General features: G+C 37.8%; 1 long non-coding RNA gene across 1 annotated transcript; it reads left to right on the forward strand.

Moving 5' to 3' along the window:
* Positions 1-6,062: 6,062 nt before the first annotated feature.
* LOC122769287 lies at positions 6,063-7,877 on the forward strand. Its single transcript, XR_006360420.1, has 3 exons — positions 6,063-6,322; positions 7,136-7,204; positions 7,849-7,877. It is a non-coding gene; the product is annotated as an uncharacterized LOC122769287 (long non-coding RNA).
* Positions 7,878-14,926: the final 7,049 nt, after the last annotated feature.

A 14,926-nucleotide genomic window follows, 5' to 3' on the forward strand; every position in this document is an offset into this window, starting at 1 on the left:
ATTTGCACTTGATCTATAAAGTCTGTAAACATTTTCCTGAGGAGTTAATGATCTCAGTCTCTAGTTCCAGGTCTGTAAAAGCACATGACGTACATTTTTTGAAAGTGTCAAATTTCCAAATGGGAAACTTGAAACTGAAGTGTGACACGGGTGATTGACTTGTGGCTTCAAAACAGGAATTCAGATTCTTAATCGATTACTAAATGAATGGTCAAATATTTTGATCACTGATTAATCTGTTTGACTGTTTTGCCAAGTTTTGGGATTTTTCCAGCACTTTAAATGTGAATATTTCTTGCCTTCTTTGCTCCACATAACAAAGAATTTATTAAAATTTAATGATTTTGGTCTGAGAACATCATCCTTTTCAGGTTTCAGGTTCACATTTTATGGACCTAATACTAAAACTAATCAATTAATCAAGACAATAATTATTCCACTTATTAATCGATCTTTTCTTTTCCTCATTTGCAAAAACATTGCAGTGAAACCCCTTCAAATCATATAGTATGACCACGGAATAGCATGCCATGGATTCTCTCAGTGTTTAGAGTAACCATGGTGAAGCACAGATTAAAGGCAGATTAGATTCTGATTACCATGGCAACCTGTGTAGAGATCGAAGGCAGATAAGAATTTTCATTTTGGGGTAAAATAATCATGAAAATGCCAAACATAAACAAGTGGAACAGCCGCTCTCTCTCTCTCTCTGAACTGCCTTGTGATTTGTCGAAGTTTCCTGTGATGCTACAGAGAAGTTATTGATCACTAATGTGTTATGATAAAATGTTGCCTCTCGTACCTTTAATATTAAATGAAAACCATCAGTAGAGTACCAGTATAGTATCCGTACCAACAGTATACATTACAGTTGTATTTTATTTTGCTTAGAGTCTGTGTGTTATAGCTTGATAAATATGTTTGTATGCACCTTTTTATATACTGCTTTAAAAGTACAGTGTGTCAAATGTTTGCATCAAAACCCAAAAGATAAATTAAGTTGGTTCATTGTGGGCTATTGTTAAAACATGGTGGTCCAAAAAACAAGAAGTCTTTCAATATACACTTTAATACATTATACATTAATTAAGTATAGCTATTTTATTCTTCTTTCTTTGTGTTGTGACATTTTTAACATAGTGACAAGAAAGTAATAAAGATGCAACATTACGCATGCCAATTGCTGTCAAACACCAAGAACAGCTTTAGAAATTAAGTAGCCTTATCACAATTGGCTCATCACACTTACATATTAGAGAAAAGGGAAAACAAATACACATTGCACTTAGAATAATTCATGTGCCTCAGGCAATGTCTATGTTTATGTTCTGGGAGCTCTCATTATTGACACCTCAGGCTTTGCCACATGTTAATTATAATGCCGATAAGAAACAGAAGATGGCAGCATTTGCTCTGTTATTGAAATATCACAGTCACAGTGCAGCATATCCTTAAATGACAGAAATGGCACTGTTGGCCTTGAAGCTATTATGCAAAAGATTTATTCTTAGTCCATTCAATAAAAATGTGTTTGTATGAAGCAAAATTAAAATCTTGTTCTTTCAGTGCAACACTGCATTCACATTTGTATTTATACTTGTCCTCATGTCCTTCAGGGTGTTTGGCGTTTGCTGGGCTTTATGTCTTTTTATCAGAGGGTTTCTTACTTAGATGTGTGCTATCTATGTTCAGAATCTATGACCAGTGCTGTGTGGGGATGGAGACTGATCTCTGGCTGTGTGCCAAAGTCAACACTGTTAGACATGATCAGCTCTGCAGTTCACATGCACGCAGTCAAAAGAGTCTGCAGTAACACAGTCACAGTTGCAATAGACAGTGCTTGGAAAGTTGTGAATGAACAGCAATCATGTGGATGATTGTGTGTGCACTAGTTAGAGATTCAGAGGGTCCTTTTGAATATGCTGTGTCATGTTGCACACTGTACTCACACAGTGAGACCTGGAGCTGCAGACTTGCATCATTAACCACCAGAGTCCCTCAGTGCTATAGTTCACACTCACACATCGCATCTATCAAGGGAAAGGGAGGACAGTGGAGCATTCTTGCCACATTTTCCTTCATGCAAAGGACAGGTTGTAGCAAGTTACGGCACTCAAGGAAAAAAAGGAGAAGGAAAACATTCTTTCAACACATTACCAATGATTGATGGTTGGAAAGTTGACGGCTGCTGTTGTTTACTAGCCTTCCTTCTTTACATAACAGGTGGTGAGATGATGGCGCAGTAAGAGACTCTGCTGACACAAGGCTTTTATAGAACAAAGAGAACTTTATTGTTGCATGCCAGTATAAGTTCGGACCCTGCAGGTGTCTGACAGAGGTTAAGCCGAATCCTAGAAAACTCCCCTAACCACACATTTTAAAGCCTGTCTGACATCATCAATCTTGTACATGTTATTTGTCGCTCCTTTGAAATGAATGATGTGTTATCCACATCCTGTGGGTATGTGCTATTCAATACACACTCACGCTTGTGTTCCCAAAGTGCCGATTGAGTTTTTCATATAAAAGACAAAACAGGCTTTAAACAGGCACTAAGAAGAAAATAAAAGAGAGGAAAGTAAGAGTTTAAGCCACATTGAGTTGAGCACATTTTCCAGTTTTAGATAAACACCGGCAGAGTGAACTGTGACATTAAACCAAAGTTTTGTTGTTTTGAATCCATCAGCAGCAGTGTAGAATTGTGGGCTCGCCCTGAAAACAAACCACATACTGTATATGTTATATACTGAGTACAAAATAATGACATTATGTATGAAAACATAAGCCAGGCCTTTTTGCCTACAAAAGAATAATACCAGCACTAAATCTTGTTTTGGACAGAACGTACAGCCGAAAGGTCGCCACACTGTGGCGCTGTTCCCTACATGAGCACGTGTGTGTGTTCAGATTTGTGTCACATATGATGTTCAAACATCAATCCTGTTCAAATTCCTCTGTTAAAGTGACTTCTTTCGTTTCTCGTGTGTTTATCTGAGCATTAGCATCTCTTATTCTGTTAGAAGAATTATGCAGACAACGTGAGCCTAAATAATTCATAAATAAATACAGTCATAAATAATAGATGTGGATAAACCCTACAAAATGCAAATGTCGGACCTGAGAAAAAAGACTCTTCAGTCTGTGTTAAAGTCATGCTGAGGAGACACGTTCAAAACTAAAACTGTGAGCTATAAACTGTTATTGGAGAGTCTGTAATAATCTATACTGGAATCTATTATGGGAAATGTAGGGTCCAATGTTTTTCCAAACCAATAACAATAACAATAACAGCAAGATGCTGTTCAGGTATTTGTATCTAAGTCCAGATATCATTATATTCTGATTATACATTATATCATTATCAATACAATATAAAATGTTGTCTGCTGTTATAGACTTTGGCTATACCAGCATTGAAACAGCATTTGGTTATGACTGCATTGAACCTGTTCAGAATACTGAAGAATTCATAAGCGTGTTCAAGCACATATCTAACAGGCAGGATGAGATGTTAAATTGCTGAAATGTTGTATCCAAATTCATTGTGACATCATAATGTTCTTCAAAACTGTTATTTCCTGCAGCTAGACTGGAACGAAGACACATACGAGGGATAAGCAGCAAATAAAGACCTATCTTTTTCCTAATTGTGGGTTAAGAAGAAGAAGATGTTCATTTATTACGACACGTCAACTTTGCTTCTTTTCTCTGCCCCTGTTATCTCTCTGCGGTCCAGTGGCCTTTACTGCAAATAAGTGTGAGCGCAGTGACACCTCGGCCGTTTCTCATGAAAGCAAGCGACTTTAGATTCTTCTTTCGCTGAAGAGCCAGGACAAATGTGGCAGAGTGAGCAACTCATCAAGGAGAAATTATGATGGCATGAAATTAATGGCCCTCTGGTCATATTGTGAACCAATTTTGAGCCCATCTGGAATGTATGCTTGCACAAGCTGAAACCCCTCAGCTGTGGAAACAGATAAAACCAGATGAGTCAGTTGTCAGAGTCATTGATGAGTCCTAATTCTAGTTTTACTTGAGTTAATACAATGAAACTTCTAAACCCTGTCACTTTAGGAAAGAGTCTCCTGAACAGTTAGTCATCTGCTTTCTTTAACATTGTCCTACGTTTTGCTTTAACCTGCTTTGGGTGAACCCACATGTATTATGGTAATGATATGATATTACATGCTATAATTCAATTCAATTTTATTTGTATAGCATGGTTTCATAACAAATTATCTCAAATAATATTACGAGACCTTTTAGTTATCATAGAGAAACCCAACAGGAACACAATGAGTGTGCACTTGGCAACAATGGAGAGGGGAAAAAAACTCCCTTTTAACAGGAAAACATCTCTGACAGAACCAGACAGGGGGAAGGGAAAATGGGTTAGTGAAGGAGAAATGGATGAAAAGAAGAATGGAAGGGAGAGAAGACAGCTCCTTGTGTGACCCTCAGTGAAGTCCTAGGTAAAGGATGGATGAGTTAGCAGTAATGAGTAGCTATATAACAAATAGTAGTTGTAGTAATTGAGCTGCTCTCTCTATAAGAACATAAAGAGAGTAGACGGAGGGGAAGAGCAGAAACTAGAAGGAGGGAGAGAAAACTACTTTGTCATGATAAAGTGTGAGTGCTGAGAAGGGGAAGAGATATTTATTTATATAAAATAATGAAATGAATGTAAAATCAACACAAAAAGTATATTTATGATACACATACAGATACATATGAAGCAGGGGAAGTGACGCTGTAAGTTAATTGTTTTTGAGCTTTGTATGAACATGCAGTATTGATTATATCTTGCATTATGTGTTTCTCCTCCATTCACCCTTCAGAACAAACAACCGTCCAAGAGAATCGTGTAATGAGGAAAAGACTGGACAAACTGGCACAGACAGAGGGACTGGCAGCGACTAAAGAGGTCGTTGTCTAAAGCTTTGTCCTCCACATGAGGGTCACAGGGGAGCTAGAGACAATCCCAGCTGACATGGACAGGTTGCCAGTCTACTGCGGGGCTGACATGCAGAGACAAACAACCATTCACTCTCACACTCTCAGCTACAGTCAGTCTACCGTCCAATTAACCTCTGTATGTTTTTGGACTGTGGGAGGAAACCAAAGTACCTGGGGGAAACATATGCACACATGAGGGAAAAAAACGCCCCCCTGGTGCCCTAATGCACAAACATGCTGCACGCTAAAGTGCCCTCTTGAACTACAAGACGCACACTTAACTATCCTCTAGAGTGGTAAAAACATGAGTAAGTGCCCTATGGCTGCCCTGAAAGGAAATGACAATCAGTGCTGTATAGAAAATACCCATTGTAGTGTACACAAAGGGATGCTGTACTGTAAAGGATGTCCCTTTACAGGTATGCACAGGTGTGTCCAAAAGCCAGAGGTCAATGATGCTTGGATGAAATCTTTAAAAACCTACAAATGAGTCATTTTAAAGTTTATCTTGAAAAGGTAATTAAAAAATATTGTCACGGCCTAAGTTAGAAAATAAAAAAGAGGGTGCTGTGCCAATCTCAGCTACATCGGGTGATAGGCGGGGTACACCCTGGACAGTTCGCCAGTCCTTCGCAGGGCCAGGGAGAGAGAAGTAACGATTAAAAAGTTGAGAGACATCGATGAGGAATTGGAGTTGGTAGATGTATTGCGGAAGAACTGGAGTGAGTGTTACAAAATATTACTTCACTTTCTTAAAACCACAAGGTTGATTGGGAGGATATAGGATGTGTGTGTATGAATAGGTGTATGTATATGTATGCACATATATGTTGTTGTTTTTTTGTGTTTTGTAGTATGTATATCTGTATATAGATATAGTTATTATTATAATTTTTATTATTATTATTTTCACTTTTAAGTAATAGTTCAGTTGGATTAACATTTCGATCCACACTCCATACCAGATGGTGGCGGTAATGCGCCAAATCGTTGTTTGCCAACCGCCATAAAACCTCAAAAAAGAAGAAGAAGATTGATTGGTGACGTACAACACACCTGATTATTTTCCCTCAGGTGTTTTCAATCAGCTGATGACCATGGCTTGTCCTCCTTCTTTATCTTTCTCCAGCTAACGTTAGTTCAGTGCTGTTAGCTCGGAAAGACACCGCATAAATGAGTCGCAAAACGAAAAAAAAGATGCGCAAAGGTGACGCGGTTTACTACAGAATCTCTTCCTGAAGGAGGGAACTTTAAAAAAACAAAACAAAACTACGCGACGTGACGTTAGAGACCAAAAAGTCTGTCGCGTGCAGCAGCTCAAGTACAGAAATGCATCAAGGAGATTCTAGATGACTCGTCCAGAATGGTGAGTAACGTTTGTCACGTTGATCAGAATTATACCATATTGTTTGCTTATTTGCACAATTTCATCCTTAGCTCAGTGTTAGCCAAGCTGTGCTTTATTGCCAGCTCATTGCCTTAATGTTTAACTATTGGCTAAATTTCAGCTTTAGCTCAATGTAATGTTTCACTATTGGCTAAATTATGGCTTAATTATTAGCTGTTCGCTGTTGTCCATACACTGTACCAACATACAGAAATATTTGAGCCAACAGTGGCTGAATTATTTCTTAATGTTAAGTCAATTGTGGCTCATTGTTATTACATTACATTACATTACATGTCATTTAGCAGACGCTTTTATCCAAAATCAGCGTGGGGCGGAATCGAACTTGCGACCATGATGTTATTCGCACATAGGGCTCCGGTCTTAACCACTGAGTCACTCCACCCCGTCATTATATGAACTGGTGGGCATTTTGTGGGATCACAGCAGATAAAAGGGCTGGTCCATAACTGTTGATCGCTGTTTCTCAAATCTCTAAATGATATTCTCAATCCAAAATTATTCAGTGTTGATGAGTTCTGTCTTGTATGGAGCAAAGACATTTTGAAATATCCACAGTTAAGATAAAAATATCAGACGTTAAACTCTCAAATGACTTGACTCAATCATTATCAAAATAGACGAAACAAGACTAATCACGTTTAATGGCCTCTGTCTTATGCTAACTCACTGTTGCAGTCAATGTCATTACGATTTATTGTTTTTCACTGGAAAGATTTAATTTTAATGTGTTACACGCAGTCATTAAGATGCAATTTTTATTTTTTAAAGGAACAAACTTCTGCTTCCTGCTCACGGAGACCTGGTTGGACTTGTTCAGCTTCACACAGTATACATAAAGTGAGTGACATGTTTTTAGAGATAATTTACCATTTCAACCAAAACTTAAACTCAATACATTCATTAAATCGCAAATATGTAATGTATAAAGGTTGTGTTTAAAGAAAGTGTGGCTGTATGAAGTGCCAGCAAGTTTTACATTTGAACTTAACAAAAGGCTGTCCTCAAATCTTCATTAGCTTTATTCTACAATCATGTGTGATTATATTTTTATTTCGTTGTTGAAGTAGATATTTTACACCAGAAAACTGAATCATTTGAACCTCTCACTCCTACACCAAACTCTGTTTTATCACATGGGGACACGGGAACTGCTGGTCTACTGCTGCCTCATTTGGTTATTTTTGTGTTCCTGAGATAAATCTCAAAGTTACTTCAAGTGACTGTCACAAAGAATAAGAGCTTACTGATGGAGGCAGCAGTGGACCAATGACTCCTGTGTCCTGTGCTTTCTCTATGGACTTTTGGAGTGGGAGAGCAGTTCACAATTCCTGTTGAAAATGGCTGTCAAACATGTAAATAAAGCAGTGAACATTACATAGAATTTATGCTGGCAGCCATGTTTTCACTGTAAATGAAAATGTCTTTATCTCGAGTTATCGAGTTTAGAGACTGGACTCAGTTTTTTTTCTTTTCTTTTCCAGGTTGATCTTCATGAAGATCTTCAAACAGTAGGTGTCATGTATTTTTATTTTGGGTGGCCGCCGTGTCCTCACTTGCTCTTTTTCTTGGCCGCTGTGCCTGTCCGCATTGTCAATTTGAATTTGCTGAAACTCTCCGTACGTCCAACATGGCCACATTCTTTCTTGTCCTTTCCATCTGTCAAATAGCTGTGTGTCTTTCACGGAGCATAAGTCACATGTTGCTGGTTGAAGTCCACTTTTTTTGGATGGTCTGAATATGGGAGATGTTAATCTGGTCCTTAGTCTTGCTGTGTTCATTCAAATACTGATGTCTTAAGATTTAAATGTGTTTTATGTTGGAGGACCAGATTTTAAATCAGCTTTGAATTGATGTTGGTGTGCAGTTAAGGCTAGATGGTAGGAGTACAACATTGGATGTTGTGCTTTGTCTTGTCTGCTGTTGCAAGGCTTAGGCTTCTGTCAAATATGGCTGCCTTGCCATAACTGTTGGCTGCTGTATTTTTTTTCCCCTTTCCTACGTGGCCATTAATCAACCGCTAAGCCTAACACATGTCCGTCAAATTAACCTAAACATAGATCTTAGTGATCTACAAATGCAGTACCTGGTTTTGTATGGCCACCGTTCCAATGCCTTCGTATTACCATACGTCCCACAATAGAAGACGGCATGGCGGCTGGTGTGTCTTCATGGCCTATTTCTATTATTGTATGTCCCACCTTATTGCCCATCACCTCGCATGTGTAGTCATTTTACATCCTGGCGGATCTACAAACATAGATACCTCAGCATCCCTGCACAGTAAGTGTACTAACCATTGCTTCTTCAATGAAGAGGTTGCGTTTTAGTTGCATCAAAATATTCTCAAACAATAAGTGTAGTTTCACTTGCTTGGCCGCTGTGCCATGACTATACATTGTCTGATCTTTTTCACATCTGTCTCTTGTTTCTTCATGCCCACTGTGTCATGACTGTGCTTGGTCTTGACGGCCGTGCCAGTCAATAATTTCGATAGACTACATAATTTTTCCTGGTAACAGGATTGAGTGTTTGTGATGACTGACTTTAATCTGACCTTTGGACCTAGTTTAAAACTCTAATTGACTTTACTGGACCAGAAACGGGCACAAAATGTACGCTTGAAGAAGGTGCCCTTTTAATTTTTGCCCCTGCCCTTTCAAATGTCTGTGCACGCTACTGCTGCATCACCATGTTGGTTACAGCAGTTGACATGTTAAATTGGACACACCCCACAGAATAATTGTCACTGACACTTAAAATCACAGCCTTTTCATTTCACTATAAGCTAAAACGGTGCTTTTGAAATTCATAAATCCATCTGCTGACTTAAAAAAAAGTGACCTGTCAGGGCAGAAACTAAATCCCTCTGGCACAGGTCTCATCCCCTACCAGCTCTCCTCTCTTCAGCCTCTGTGGAGCCGTCAGTCTGCTCGCTTTTATGTCTGAGAAGAGGCTTTGTTCTGGCTGACAGAGCCGGGTGTCAGAGATGGAGGATCTCATTAGACAGTTGGAGAGAGAGGGATGGTGGCTCTCTTTCCACTCTGAGTATGGATGGCTCAGAGAGCAGAGATTGAGGGGAATGCAAAATGGTTGACACAGAGTGAGGGAAAGCTACACTGGGAGTAACAACTGTCCTTTGCTGTTAGCATCTAAAATACTGATCTATATGGAGGGTTTGCTCCTAAATGTAAGATCCACAGGCTTATTTTCAATCTGACAGTTGCTGTTGTAAATTGAGAGGTTAAGTCTTAACCTTCACTTCTTAACGGTTAAGATGTCTTGTTTTTTCTACTTACTATCACAGAGGACAGATTGTTGGCTTTGGTCTTTCTCACCTTGTCCAGGAGCTCCTGCATTAAAAATCAGAGCAATTAAAACAGCCAGCAACAAGGTTCTAGACGAAATATCACTGTTTCACAACAGTCATCTGTCCGCCTGCCCTCCAGCTGCTGGAAAATTTTTATAAACCTGTAATGCAGATCTTTAAAGAGTGAGTGAAGTGGCAAAGAATGTTCTGCGTTTATTTATTTCTAATTGAACTTTTACATATAACTTTGGAAAAGAAAATACAAAGTACTGTATTTAGATGATCGTAAATGTAGATTCCTTGAAGATGTTTCACCTCTCATCCAAGAGGCTTAGTTCTTTAGTCCAACCATCTTATGAAATGTTCCAATAAATTGTTATTTTTTAAATTCAAAGCTAGGTTTCTGACAGATATTTCACTTATTTGTATGTTGACTGTTGGAAAAGTCAGTTAAGGATGCAAACACACTGTCTATATTTTCATCTGGTCTACCACTCCACCTGGTCCCACATATAAGATTATAGATATTTTCTCCTGTGCTTTGTCAGGGCCTCAAGGCTGAGAGGTGAGTAAATGATCTGACAGACTGATAGGAGGCAGAAATAATTAGCTCTCCACTGACGGGCAGCCATTACCATGCAGGTGCAGGGACATCCCTCAGGCTTTTCTTGCTCTCTCACTTATTATCTTCCACTTCCACCATGGCTTTTCCCACTCAGTGGAATGGGGTTGCAAGACGAGCTCTGTCAAATTTACCAATTGCAGCACTAACGAGCTCATCTGACAACATACAGCAATGACTCAGCGACTGTGGGCGGCTCATTATTTTCTTCAGGCAGTGAGAGCAGAGTGCTGGTTGACTTTGGTTTGGTTTCTCTGGTAACGTACAGGAAGTGCAAAATAAAATTAGAGCTTCTTAAAACACTAGTAGACACAATTCAATATGACTGATGTTTGCCGTCGGCTGTTTGATAACTTGTTTGTAGCAAATTCAGGATGGCAGCTTTTTTTTTTTGAGGCAGAGGAACCTAATCATACCATCAGTGTATTAAAAACTCACAACCCCTCATTGATTTCTGTCAGCAGTGAAATATTAGACACATGATAATAATAAATCACAAATGAATTGCAATATTGTGCAAAAGTCTCTATAGGAGCCAAATGTGTTTGATTGTGTTATGAGGCTTTAATAGTCTCCATCAGATTTGTTTTTTTTAATAATACTATAATGACCATAGATGGTTATTTCTCTCTTTTTCTAAAGAATACAACTAGAAAATACACAAAATGTCCATACGGTATTAAAAGAACAAACCTTTATAAGAACAAATGTCTTCCACAGCAGGGGAGGAACAGCAAATGTGTTTTCCAGAGGGCCGCACTGACATAAATGAAGCAAACAAAGGGCCTCAAGTAAAAAGATTTAAAGAAATAATCATTAAACCCATCTTAATATGCATTTTAAAAGTAAAAATGGTACCCTCCGTGACCCTTGTGCAGGATAAAGTGGTAAAAGATGGATGGATGGATGGATGGAAGTTAAAATGTGTTAAAAATATAAATTGTTTTAGCTGCCACGTGTAACCTCACTGATCTGATACATTTTCTTTCCTGTGGCTGTGTTTTACTATATAAAATTGCAATGGTGTGAGATGTGAAATCTATATTTGCAGTAACTTTATGTAGAACTCCACAGAGCCTACAGGATTGTCTCTTCATTTGTCTCACCATATCAGACTTTGAACTGACTCGTGAAAAATATTGAGACGTCCACTCTTGGTTCAAGAATATGAGATTCTGTGTCAACTTTTCTGTTTCTAAAGCCGTTTCTCATCTTCACCCCTATTCTGTCATCACAACTGCTATTACCACAACGTTAATCTGTCACTTGAGCTGAGCAGGTGTCAACTTGAGGTAAACTGTGAGGACTTCATGGAACAGAAAAAACGTTTGCGGGCCGGGTTGGGGCCCCAGGGCCTTAAATGTATTATTTCAACAATGGCTGCTGTGAAAACATGCATTAAGCATTACATACACATGAGTTTAACTTAATCGAAGTTTGCCAATGTTCATTTTCAGTGTTCTATTCCAAATGACAAAGATCACAGAATTGAACAGACATAAAATCATAATTTTGTTGAGCAAGGCCACTCTCAAAAGGAAAGAAGTTCCACAAATTGACTTGCTTTGTCGTCACAGATACAAGCGTTTGCTTTATTATTGTATTTATTCTTTATTTACGATACTTTTTATTCTGGCACCAAAAATGACAGCAGTCGGTGAAGAAAACAAAAGCTGCTCTTTTCCAGCCCTTAGAACATGGAAGTGTTTTTTCATCACGTCAGTGTTATGAACTCTCCTCCTACAGTAAAGTTCAAACAGCTGAGCTCCATCAGCATGTTTCAGAAACTAAATGTCCAGACAGAAGTTTTGATTAAAAAACAGGAAGTAATTCTAGTTTTTACAGAGTTATATATCTATGTTTTCATAGCTGTATAACTCTGTAAAAAAAATGATTGAACTTGAATAAATCTTGAAAACAATTTGTTACTCCTTCCTGAAATAATATTAAAGATGACAATTATACCGTCTCTTGTGTGAAGGACGTAGCAACACTGTAATTTTCCCTTCAAGGTATGTAGATACAATCTTGTTAATGTAAGGATTTAACAAGCTGCTCCGTCCGTTACTGTTGGCAACAACCCAACTCTAATCCTCCTGTATTTATGTGGGCGTCTAAGTAGGTATAGCTGTTATTGTTTCACAGTCTGTTTACACTTTGACAACTTTTGAAGGTGGTTGGATGTAGAAAGTTCACCTTCGCCCCCCTAAACACAAATAAACTCAAGGTTATGTTTTAATGTGTGATAATGTGCCATCATACTGTTTAAAACATTATGTATCTTGGCCAACAAGCAAACACATACAGACTCTAACTAGCAATTTCACGTCATTAAAGTTTCAAAATAGATTTTTATTATCTGTACTGTGAATTGCAAGTTTGCATGCAACTAATTTGTTAAAAATAACACTAACAATATACTGATTGAATAAGAACAAGGATATTGTAATTCGTATTGACGAGATGACTTGTCTGCACAGAACCACACTTCATGAGCATAACATATTAGTAATAGTACTGGCTTTTTTCTTTTTGAAGGGGTCAGGTGTGAACCTCAACCCCTTTATCTCCTTATTTTAAAACTTGATTTCCAGTAAATGAATGAAGCACTTGGAAAAATTAAGCAAGATGATGAAAAACTGTAAAACAGTCAAACTTAATAACGTGTGTTTATTGTACTGTACATTCACAGTCACACTGCTTCAGGACAGATAAAGGTCTTTGCATTGAGGAAAAAAACAAAGTATGTTTTTGTCAGTTGTTCCATTTGAGGTTCATAAAGTAATATTTAAAAGCAACCTTTTCATGTGTTAAGGATCCAGGTGGCCTGAGTGTAAAAACTCCTCTTCAGTCTCTCAGTTGTAGCCATGTGACCTATTTCAGAAACGTGTTGCTACTGTCGATAACACTCATGTCACATTCAGAGGAGATCAATAATTCTGCTCTAAAAACTGGGATTTGGTGATTGACTTATCTGTGAACTTTGTGCTGCAGGGCGTTCAGACAGACATGAGCACGGTCGTATACTGTACCTGTGCTAATAAATAATATATATTTTTCTAGTTTGGTGCAACGGAAACAAGGGAAATTCAGTTATGACTGATCACAGACAAATGACTTTCAAGAAGTTGTGTCTTGTTAAATAATTTCCCATTAGTTTGTTGAAACAAACAATAAGGAAAAAAGAGACTGAGCTCAACTCACAGCACTAAACTCATTCCAATTCAGATCAAGCAATTACTTGGACATGGTGGTTTTCTGTACTATTCTCCATTTAAACAGTGCAAAACTATTGTTCTAATGATTAAAGATAGAGCTGAGTTGTATGAAGTGACACCATCATTTCCTGAGTTGAAAGCATTAGTTCCACAGATCATTCCCAGCCACTGAATACTACAATCTGATACTATAATAAAAAAAAAAATCACTTTTCAATTTTCTTCTGTGATGCGGATGTGGATTCTAGATAAACAAATTTATGCTGTTGACTGATGCATCTCTGCTAAACTATAATCTATACAGTGAGTTTCAAGGAGAAGACGCTAATGTTGCAATAATGCTCGAGTTACTTTAGAATACAATTGAAATGGCAGGCTGGCAGACAGGAGTGGAACTTGATCTACTGCAGGAGAGGAGCTTTCAGCAAAATGTAGACGAGGAGAGCAGCTCAGGAGTGTGAGTGAGTGAGTAAAATATATATTATATATATATATAAAATGCCTGTGAATGTGTGTGTGTGTATATATATATATATATATATATATATATATATATATATATATATATATATATATATATACACACAGTGGGTTGCATAAATATCTGCACCCCTTTAACTTTTCAACATTTTGCCATGCTAGGACCAGAAACATAAATGTATTCATTTGAACACACAATCGTGAAGTGAAATGAGAAAATTTTTTTGAAAACGCACCTCTTCTATATATATATATATATATACACACACACACACATATATATGTATATATATGTGTATGTATATATATATATATATATATATATATATAAAATGTGTATGTGTGTGTGTATATATATGTATGTATGTTTATAAGTATATATGTTTATCTTTGTCTGCAGCGCGTGCAAAATGCAACAGCTCGTCTTCTAAACTGGACAAACAAAGCAAGACCACATAACACTGGCTTCCTGTGTGGCTCGGGGGTGGAGTGTGCAAAAGACTTCATAGTCGCAAGTTTAACTCCACCCCTGACAGGTTGTACTAATTTCCCTTGTAAGTCACTTTGGATAAAAGCATCTGCTAAATGACATGTAATGTAATGGTTCAAGATTGATTTTAAGATTTTTCTTTTGCTTGTTTTTAAGATTCTAAATGTGCTGGCCCCATCTTATGTGATTTGATACATCTACAGACTCCTGCCAGAGTAATTAGATCGCTTCTGGATGTTCTAAGAATAAGGTATAAAACCAGAGGTGACGGAGCCTTTTCATTGGCTGCCCTCAGTCTATAGAGTAGTTCACATTCTCATGTAAGAGCAGCTATAGAAAACGCACCTCTTCTCCTTGGCATTCTATTCAGGATGAGCCATTTTTCTACTGCGCTGCTTCTTTCTTATTATATTATATATTTCTATATTTATTTTGGAGTTTG

The sequence above is a fragment of the Solea senegalensis genome, linkage group LG5, assembly GCF_019176455.1.
Source record: "Solea senegalensis isolate Sse05_10M linkage group LG5, IFAPA_SoseM_1, whole genome shotgun sequence".
Classification (NCBI taxonomy): domain Eukaryota; kingdom Metazoa; phylum Chordata; class Actinopteri; order Pleuronectiformes; family Soleidae; genus Solea; species Solea senegalensis.